At 34.2% G+C, this 11,161-nt stretch overlaps 2 non-coding genes and 2 pseudogenes across 2 annotated transcripts; 2 read left to right on the forward strand and 2 right to left on the reverse strand.

Annotated features, from left to right (window-relative positions):
* Positions 1–2,282: 2,282 nt before the first annotated feature.
* Positions 2,283–5,556, reverse strand: LOC133310685 (photosystem II CP43 reaction center protein-like; annotated as a pseudogene).
* Positions 5,557–5,710: 154 nt separating this feature from the next.
* Positions 5,711–5,782, reverse strand: TRNAT-GGU (transfer RNA threonine (anticodon GGU)). The gene has a single exon. It is a non-coding gene; the product is annotated as a tRNA-Thr (tRNA).
* LOC133310676 (uncharacterized) lies at positions 5,734–7,324 on the forward strand (annotated as a pseudogene).
* On the forward strand, positions 6,934–7,007 carry TRNAD-GUC (transfer RNA aspartic acid (anticodon GUC)). Its single transcript has one exon. It is a non-coding gene; the product is annotated as a tRNA-Asp (tRNA).
* Positions 7,325–11,161: the final 3,837 nt, after the last annotated feature.

Genomic DNA, 11,161 nt, shown 5'->3' on the forward strand with positions numbered 1-11,161 from the left:
AAAAGCAAGAACATAATGGAAAAGCCACACACTCAATATTGCCAGAATAATAAAGAAAAAGAAAGAAAGAAACATATATATTTCGTATGGTATTGACAAGCAACTGTTGACAAGCCACACCCTCAATCTTCTATTTTCAAGAAAAAAAAAGAAACATACTGTATTTTCAAGAAAAGAAAAAAGAAAAGAAAAACGAAATCAAAAGAAAAGAAAAGCAAGAACATAATGGAAAAGCCACACCCTCAATATTGCCAGAATAATAAAGAAAAAGAAAGAAAGAAACATATATTTCATATGGTATTGACAAGCAACTGTTGACAAGCCACACCCTCAATCTTTTATTTTCAAGAAAAAAAAAGAAACATACTGTATTTTCAAGAAAAGAAAAAAGAAAAGAAAAACGAAATCAAAAGAAAAGAAAAGCAAGAACATAATGGAAAAGCCACACCCTCAATATTTCCAGAATAATAAAGAAAAAGAAAGAAAGAAACATATATATTTCGTATTGTATTGACAAGCAACTGTTGACAAGCTACACCCTCAATCTTCTATTTTCAAGAAGAAAAAAAGAAACATAGTGTATTTTCAAAAAGCAAGAACATAATGGAAAAGCCACACACTCAATATTGCCAGAATAATAAAGAAAAAGAAAGAAAGAAACATATATATTTCGTATGGTATTGACAAGCAACTGTTGACAAGCCACACCCTCAATTTTCTATTTTCAAGAAAAAAAAAAGAAACATACTCTATTTTCAAGAAAAGAAAAAAGAAAAGAAAAACGAAATCAAAAGAAAAGAAAAGCAAGAACATAATGGAAAAGCCACACCTTCAATATTGCCAGAATAATAAAGAAAAAGAAAGAAAGAAACATATATTTCATATGGTATTGACAAGCAACTGTTGACAAGCCACACCCTCAATCTTCTATTTTCAAGAAGAAAAAAGAAACATACTATATTTTCAAGAAAAGAAAAAAGAACACAGTCGAATATCAGCAAGAAATATCAGCAAGAAACCCACATACTCAATCTTTTCAAGCAAGAAATATCAGCACATAATCAAACATTTTCAAGAAAAAAAGAAAAGAAAAGAGAAGAAAAGAAAGGGCAGAAGTAACATACCTAGGTATTGACACCTTTGTAAGAGTGTTGCCAAACAATACAGGTTGGTTGGGTCATCATCTACTTGCATCCCATCTCCCATATTCACCAATTCCATTGTCTTGATAAAACAATCCAAGAACAAGAGAAAGAAACAAGCAAGAACAAGAGAAAGAAACTAGGTAGCCCAAAGAAACCAAGAAAACTTTAAGAAGGAGTGAAAACAGAGAAAGAAACCCTAAGAAAACCTTAAGAAAACAGAGAAAGAAACCCTAAGAAAACCTTAAGAAGAGTGAAAAGAGAGAAAGAAAATTTTTAATTTATATTTTTTGGCGGCAAAACTATGATGACCGTTGTATTCTCTTAATTCTTAACTCGTAAGTTATTTTCGTCCCTCTGAAGTTCTAATTTAGCTACTCTTAAAATTTATTATATTTACTAATTTATATTAGCTAATGTATATACATATTAAAAAATATATGTGTGGATGGACAGCTGAGAAATATATATTGGTACTTACTTACCAGAGAGGTGACAGTTGTTTGACCAATCCATAATGATGTACCGGAAAATAGAACATTTTTGTTACTCGACCAACCATCGGGAGAAGCAAATACAACAGGTACACTAATCAATAAAATGAATGAAGTAGCAATTAATGCAAAAACAGCCAATTGGAAAGCAATAGTCATGTTTCTAATCCTCTAATTTACCAACAAAAGAACTATACCATTTGACCCCCCCCCAAAAAAAACCCTGTATCCCCTAAAAAAAAATGGGTAATAAAAAACCGAACATTGTGGGGTTTTATCATGAATCCACTTGTTTTATATGACTTATTACTACCCCTTTCTTTCTTTGGTCTTTGGGGGCATGGATCAAGGGTTTTTTTTACTCGCATGCTAGATACCGCATCTAGATGTATGTATATATAGATATACAGATAGAAAACTAGACCAAAAAATTCACATCTGATATCTTTACCATAGATAGAGAATAGAGATATCATAGATATGGTCATGTTCTATTCAGTGGAATAAAGATAAAATAGAAATTATCTTTTGGAGAGGTGGCTGAGTGGTTGATAGCTCCGGTCTTGAAAACCGGTATAGTTCAAAACAAAGAACTATCGAGGGTTCGAATCCCTCTCTCTCTCCTTTTACTCGGCGAATGTATTTTTTATTCTTTTTTTTTTTTTTGGTTAGCTCGGTTTTTGGGGGCTCGGCTATACATACCACCATTTAGCCGAGCCCCCAAAAAGATTAGATAATAGATATAAATGAGTTGAAAAAAGAGAAAAGAAAAGACTTTTTCAATATGACCTACCTTCTTGACTCAATTCAATGCGTATGGTGAAATTCAAAAAATTCCTAGTTCCAACACTAGATTTCATGTTTCAATTAAGAGGTGTCATGGAAAGAACGGGTTCAAAATCTCGATCAATTCCTTTTTCAAATCCTGCCGCAGCTGCGCGGGCTCTTCCCGCGTGCCATAAATGACCTACGAATAGGAAGAATCCTAGAACAAAATGAGAAGTAGCTAACCAACTTCTGGGAGAGACATAATTGACTGCATTGATCTCTGTAGCTACGCCACCCACGGAATTTAAAGAACCTAAAGGAGCGTGAGTCATATATTCCGCGGAACGTCGTTCTTGCCAAGGCTGTATGTCCCTTTTTAGTCTACTCAAGTCCAAACCATTCGGACCCCTTAGAGGTTCTAACCAGGGAGCACGCAAATCCCAAAACCGCATAGTTTCTCCACCAAAAATAACCTCTCCGGTCGGGGAACGCATTAGATATTTACCTAAACCGGTAGGTCCCTGAGCAGATCCTACGTTAGCCCCAAGACGTTGGTCTCTAACTAGAAAAGTAAATGCTTGAGCTTGAGAAGCTTCAGGTCCGGTGGGTCCGTAAAACTCACTAGGATACGCGGTATTATTAAACCAGACAAAGCAACAAGCAATAAAACCAAAAACAGATAAAGCACCTAAACTATAAGACAAGTAAGCTTCTCCAGACCATACAAGTGCACGCCGAGCCCATGCAAAGGGTTTGGTTAAGATATGCCAGATTCCACCAAGTATACAAATGGAACCCAACCATACATGCCCTCCAATTATATCTTCCAAATCGTCCACACTAACAATCCAACCCTCGCCTCCAAAAGGTGATTTTAATAAATAACCAAATATAATACTTGGAGTAAGGGTTAAGTTGGTAATTTTTCTTACATCTCCCCCCCCTGGAGCCCAGGTATCATATATACCCCCAAAATACAGAGCCTTGAATACTAGAAGAAAAGCACCTATACCTAATAAGATTAAGTGAATACCCAAAATGGTAGTCATTTTATTTCTATCTTTCCATACATAACCGAAGAATGGAAAAGATTCTTCAAGAGTCTCGGGTCCCAGAAGTGCATGATAAATACCGCCAAAGCCCAATACTGCAGAAGAAATTAAGTGAAGTACTCCAGACACAAAGTATGGAAAGGTGTCTATAACTTCCCCCCCGGGACCTACCCCCCAACCTAGAGTAGCTAGATGGGGAAGTAAAATTAAGCCCTGTTCATACATGGGCTTCTCGGGTACGAAATGAGCCACTTCAAATAGGTTCATTGCCCCAGCCCAGAATACTATTAATCCGGCATGGGCTACATGGGCACCTAGTAGTTTACCAGATAAATTGATAAGTCGGGCATTCCCCGCCCACCAAGCGAAACCGGTAGTTTCTTGGTCACGACCAGTTAAAGCTAAAGTTCCATTAAAGAGCGTTTCCACGTGGTAGAACCTCCTCAGGGAATATAAGGTTTTCATGAGGCTGATCTTGAGCTGCCATCCACGCACGAATACCTTCGTTTAAGAGAATATTTTTTGTGTAGAAAGTCTCAAATTCTGGATCTTCCGCTGCGCGGATTTCTTGAGAAACGAAGTCATAGGCACGTAGGTTTAGGGCCAGGCCGACTACTCCAAGAGCACTCATCCATAAACCAGTTACTGGTACAAATAACATAAAGAAATGTAACCAACGTTTATTGGAAAAAGCAACCCCAAAGATTTGAGACCAAAAGCGGTTAGCGGTGACCATTGAATAAGTTTCTTCGGCTTGCGTTGGGTTAAAAGCACGGAATGTATTTGCGCCATCGCCGTCTTCAAATAACGTATTTTCCACGGTAGCACCATGGATAGCGCATAGAAGGGCAGCGCCCAATACACCAGCAACTCCCATCATATGAAATGGGTTCAATGTCCAATTATGAAATCCCTGGAAAAAGAGGATGAATCGAAATATAGCCGCTACACCAAAACTAGGTGCAAAGAACCAACCAGACTGACCCAGTGGATAAATCAGAAATACGGAAACAAAAACAGCAATTGGACCAGAGAACGCGATTGCATTATAAGGACGCAATTGAACAGATCGAGCAAGCTCAAATTGACGTAACATGAAACCGATTAATCCGAAAGCGCCATGGAGAGCAACAAAAGTCCACAGACCACCTAATTGACACCAACGGGTAAAATCTCCCTGTGCTTCAGGACCCCACAATAACAACAAAGAGTGTGCTAAACTATTAGCAGGAGTGGATACTGCAGCGGTTAAGAAGTTGCAGCCTTCCAAATAGGAACTTGCCAATCCATGAGTATACCATGAAGTTACAAAGGTTGTACCTGTGAACCAACCTCCTAGGGCGAAATAGGCGCAAGGAAAGAGTAATAGACCGGACCAACCCACAAAAACGAAACGGTCCCTCCGTAACCAGTCATCCATAATATCAAATAAATCATTTTCATCTTTGGTAAACTTACCAAGAGCTATAGTCATAGTGATCCTCCTATTCAAATCAAATACTTCAACCATTTCCAAACACCTCATAGCATTTTCAGGAATGGGATCTTCATATCATATATATATTATATTATTCATATCATATTATATATAATTATATCACTTTTTTCTCCTAGATTGTCCCTTCTTTTCTAATGGGTTTCGAATATAAAAATCATTTATTGGTTTGTCTATTGATACCTAAGTCAAATTCACGAACTCGATTCGGTTATTCCTTTCTATTTTTATCTTAAAAATCCTCTAAGCATCTAAGCAATGATGAATCATGAATTGTCTTATGACTCATAAAACGTATAAATCCATTTTTTAAAGAACTGTTCAATAAACAAATGATCCCCCTTATCGCTCTCGCTACGAGCGTATCCTCAAACATACTCCTACCCTTTCATCAAAGAATCGTCTTTGTGAAATAAAAAGAAATTAATTCTCTCTATATATTCTTATAATTTCTATGTCTAGGAAACTACTACAGGATCTTATATTTAAGCACTTTCTATTTTACATTTTTTTGTCTTCTTTATTCGATTTTACCCCTTTTCAAATTCAAAATTTCAGATTCAAAAAAAAAGATCCAGTGTTCTAATTTCATCTCTATCGAATTTAAATATCAGAATAGTAGATCTAATTATGATTCAATGGGTTAGGTCCACTTACGTTTTTTATAATCTTTACTTTTTTTTTTGAATACCGATATATCTCGATTCTTCTTTCAAATATAAATACTACTGCTGGAGTTTTTTGAAAAAAAAAGGAAGAAGCCCCTTATCGGATTTGAACCGATGACTTACGCCTTACCATGGCGTTACTCTACCACTGAGTTAAAGGGGCTACGTTTGATTCAATTCCTAAATCAGAAACTAGTCAATAGGAGTCTAGTACATAGATTTGTTACTGCATATACTTAATGATATAGTTATGTTATTTGAATTTATCTAGTGAATAATAGTATAGTTCAAAAAGGGTTTATTGATATTTGATAAATGGATTCAATTTGTCCTGTCCCTTAACCAAATTTTTATTGAAAAAAAAAAATAATTTCAATAACTTGTCGATCCCTGTCTTTCTTATCCAATTTCCAGATTGATTGTCGTTTTTTCCCGGCTTAGAGTGAAACAGGAATATACCTAATGAATCTTAACATTAAAATGAAAAATTTAAAAATCTAAATGATGAATCATTTAATTCTATGGAATTATGAAAGATGAAAATATCCTTTTGATAGAATTCTATCATTCCTTTATATTGACAATTAAAAAAAAACTGCTCATACTATGAACGTAGTCTAATGGCGATCGGGCAAGTATGCCCCCATCGTCTAGTGGTTCAGGACATCTCTCTTTCAAGGAGGCTGCGGGGATTCGACTTCCCCTGGGGGTAGAGTACTACGAAAGGAAGTTGATCATGGATTTTCAATAAAAACTGAAATTGATTCTTCCCGGGTCGATGCCCGAGCGGTCAATGGGGACGGACTGTAAATTCGTTGGCACTATGTCTACGCTGGTTCAAATCCAGTTCGGCCCAATAATTTGCCGATCCCCCATGAAACGAGATAACCCATTTTTTATCCGGAATTGACCGATGCGTTCTGATACGGACGAAAATATGAGATATCCTCGGCGCTCTTTCTTTATTACATATTTTTCCAAAAATTCGTATCTTACTAACGATCTAGATTCATATCAGGATCTGTAAATAAAAAGTCTTAAGGAAGGGATTAAAGAATAAAAAAGAATCTTTTTTATTATCATTGATTCATTTTTGAGTAGATTTGGCAATAACGAACGGATTACTCGCAATCTGTGTCGATCTCGATATCGTGCATATCCATATATTTTTTTAATTTTCTTATATATGAATATAAATAATATATTAATATGTCTGCCTCTGTCAGTTATCGCACAACAGAATTTAAATGAAGATAGAAAAAAGGGGGGTTGGATGAAATAGTAAGAATATGTGTATACTGTATACCCTTCCCAGGGATTGTAGTTCAATTGGTCAGAGCACCGCCCTGTCAAGGCGGAAGCTGCGGGTTCGAGCCCCGTCAATCCCGTTGGATACAAATCCAATAAAAAAAAAAAGACATCAATTCATTTCGTGTGTAAAATAGAATCCAAATAAAAAAAAATATATCATCCCTAACAAGGCTCCTTCTTTCTTTTTTTTTAGGGTAAAGATTCCGACGAACAAAGAAAAAAAGGGAATTTTTGATTGCATCAGAAATAAATTTTTTTTAATATAGTATGGAGGAAATATCTTCTTAATAGCTCGGATATTGTTATTCGTGATATTGATCCGATTTGATATTGATAGCATGGAAACGTAATTTATTATACCATTGAATTTACCAACGAAAGATGTATCATCTCTATGGGATTAAATCCCGAATTCTTTATTCGAAATAAAAGAGAAATAAAACATAGAGATTATGGAAGTCAATATTCTCGCATTTATTGCTACTGCACTGTTCATTCTAGTTCCTACTGCCTTTTTACTTATAATTTATGTAAAAACGGTAAGCCAAAGTGAGTAATTTTACTTCAACACGACTTATTCATTCTTATCCATGCAATGATTGAATAAAAAAGGATTTGAATTTTTGGCCTTAGTCTTAGATAAAATGATCTGACTAGAATCAACAGATTTCTATGAAATCCGGATAATATGGTAGAAAGAAATAAAATCTATTTCTTTCTACCATCTGAAATAATCAAAAAGCAACTCTTATTCTTCCAATTTGAGTTTTTATATTTCATATTTTTTTTCCACAATCATAATATCATAGAAAAAGAAATATATATATATATATATATATATATATATATATCATATTTATGAAAAATATCTCTATCATTCGGAAGAAGTAATTGAGTAAATAGTTGAAAGACGATCGGAAGGTTCTATGAGATACTTTTTCATATTTCAGGAAGTTAAAAACCAACCCATTTTTGGACGTTTCAGCCATGATCTGCAATGAGTTCAATAAAGTGGAAATCAAATTTCGAACTAAAAAGACAAATAATAAAATAAAACAAACGATATGGTAAATACGTAATATGGTATTAGTCCCAAGGAATAACATTATTTTATTATGTGTAGTATCTCATTAGACACTTCCTGCGTCGATTTACTATACAAATTTTGTATCCGTTTAATAGTATAGAACTATTTTTTTTTTTTGAAAAAATAAAGAAGGGGACAAAAAAATAGAATAGGGGTAGGGGTTCCGCGGTTCCTTATTTTCCATATATAACTTTGGAAAAAGCCAGTTCATCGAGATATAAATCTTAAAAAGATTTCGGTTGGAATGGAATACAAGTAATACGAACCGATTTGTATTCCATTTCCTTTGAAAATATGAACACGGGAATATAATAATTTAAAGAAAGATTTGTTTGATTGAAAGAGTATTTTATATTTCTATATTATCCGTAGAGTGCATTATACCACTAGAATACAATAGAATTAGGAAATGCAGATCGATTTCCATTCCATTAATTAGTATAATTCGTACTAATTAACATACTTAAAAAAAATGAGAATCAGGCCTAAAAAACAATTGATACAGGTTGTGATCCCTTAACTTAATTAGTAGTACCCCTAAAGTCCACTCCTTCCCCAAACTACGAGTGCAATGGAAAATGTAAAAAGTACCATTAAAGCAGCCCAAGCAAGACTTATTAGATCCATGTAAATTTTGTCTCCTATCTCTATCAATATGAAGGAATTTTTTCATTATTGTTCACTTCTTCTTGTATTCTTTTTTGTTTTATAATTCACTCAATATGAAATACTTTATTATATTCAAATACTTTCATATAATAATAGTAGAATCGCTGGTACAGAGTCAAACAAAAATAGGGTTATGGTCGAACACGATTGACGAAAGAATCCAAAAAATCAAATTAGAACATCGAACACGTTTTTATCCGATTCTACTAGAATCGGATAAAATTCATAAACATAAACAAAATATCTGGAGACATCCTTCAAAGTATTAAGTTAATGGATATTACTAACAGGTAGGAATAATCAAATAAGACCTATGTTTTTTTATCCCCCATTTCATTCAGTAATTTCATTAAGTAAAAAATCGAAAATCTAGAAATAGAATTAAAATAGAATTAGATTACCTGTCCGATCTATACCTTTCCAACCTAATCCCAGACTCGGTCAATAGACGGACACTACATGTAGTAGTGGCGTGAAAGGGATATCGTTTCAATATTTATTAATCCCCTTTCACTATTTCAATTCTCTTGTCGATCAGGTAACACCCGGATTTGAACTGGGGAAAAGGGATTTGCAGCTCCCCGCCTTACCACTCGGCCATGTCGCAAAAAAAATGATACAAAAAAAATATATGAATAAGAATACCCCCTATTTTCTATTGAAAAAGCAAACGTACACCTTCGGAAAGAAAGAATTTCGGGACAAATCACAACTGTTAACTATGAATTCCTGTAATTCCTTAACTATTCTTGAATTTGAATCAAAAATGGTTTTTTCTTGATGAAATCATAAAATCCGAATTAATACATAAACAATAAATCTTGGTTTTTTATTGAAAAAGGGGTAAAAATTTCTCTCTTATCTGTGAATTCGAATTCTTTTTTGAACAATTGAAAAGGTTAAGTTTCAATTGTTCAAATTTGTTTCCATTTAGATTCGAATTTAGGTTCTATCTGTTTGTTTTGGTGGAAATTCCAATTTGAGTATCAAATTCTATTTATTCCTCTCTTTTTTTAATAGGTATTTTGTACACGGAGTTGAGTAAAATTTCATGTGATTCAGTAAAAAGAACAGAAATTCCATTTTTGCTAAATCTATTCATGTGATTCGATGAAGAATAATAGCAAATCGTGATATATTTTCTATATAATATATGGGGAGATTGAAAATGCTTGGGAGTGGAAATGCGGGAATGTCCACACTACCCGAGTTGAATCAGATACAATTTGAAGGATTTTGTAGGTTCATTGATCGGGGTTTAACAGAAGAACTTTTTAAGTTTCCAAAGATTGAAGATACAGATCACGAAATTGAATTTCAATTATTTGTAGAAACATATCAATTGACAGAACCCTTGATAAAAGAAAAAGATGCCGTATATGAATCACTTACATATTCCTCTGAATTATACATATCCACCGGATTAATTTGGAAAAACAGTAGAGATATCCAAGAACAAACTATTTTTATTGGAAACATTCCTCTAATGAATTCCTGGGGAACTTTTATAGTAAATGGAATATACAGAATTGTAATCAATCAAATATTGCAAAGCCCGGGTATCTATTACCGATCAGAATTAGATCATAACGGAATTTCGGTCTATACCGGCACCATAATATCCGATTGGGGAGGGAGATTAGAATTAGAGATTGATAGAAAAGCAAGAATATGGGCTCGTGTGAGTAGGAAACAGAAAATATCTATTCTAGTTCTATCATCAGCTATGGGTTCGAATTTAATCGAAATTCTAGAGAATGTTTGCTATCCTGAAATTTTCTTGTCTTTCCTGAATGATAAGGAGAAAAAAAAAATAGGTTCAAAAGAAAATGCTATTTTGGAGTTTTATCGACAATTTGCTTGTGTAGGCGAAGATCCAATATATTCTCAATCTTTATGTAAGGAATTACAAAAAAAATTTTTTCAACAAAGATGTGAACTGGGAAGGATTGGTCGACGAAATATGAACCGAAGGCTGAATCTTGATATACCGCAGAACAATACATTTTTGTTACCACGAGATATATTGACAGCTGTGGATCATTTGGTTGGAATGAAATTTGGAATGGGTACACTGGACGACATGAATCATTTAAAAAATAAACGTATTCGTTCTGTAGCAGATCTATTACAAGACCAATTTGGATTGGCCTTGGTTCGTTTAGAAAATATGGTTCGAGGGACGATATGTGGAGCAATTAGACATAAATGGATACCGACTCCTCAGAATTTGGTGACTTCAACTCCATTAACAACCACTTATGAATCTTTTTTTGGATTACATCCATTATCTCAAGTTTTGGATCGAACCAATCCATTGACCCAAATAGTTCATGGAAGAAAATTGAGTTATTAGGAATCAATGTTGGACTTATTGGATCCCTAGCGATTCATGCGAGGATTGGTCGTTGGGGGTCGATAGAAAGTCCATTTTTTGAAATTTCTGAAAGATCAAAAAAAATACACATCCTTTAT

Source organism: Gastrolobium bilobum, unplaced genomic scaffold, assembly GCF_033153095.1.
Source record: "Gastrolobium bilobum isolate Gb01-03AN ecotype WA unplaced genomic scaffold, APGP_CSIRO_Gbil_v1 utg405397, whole genome shotgun sequence".
Lineage (NCBI taxonomy): Eukaryota > Viridiplantae > Streptophyta > Magnoliopsida > Fabales > Fabaceae > Gastrolobium > Gastrolobium bilobum.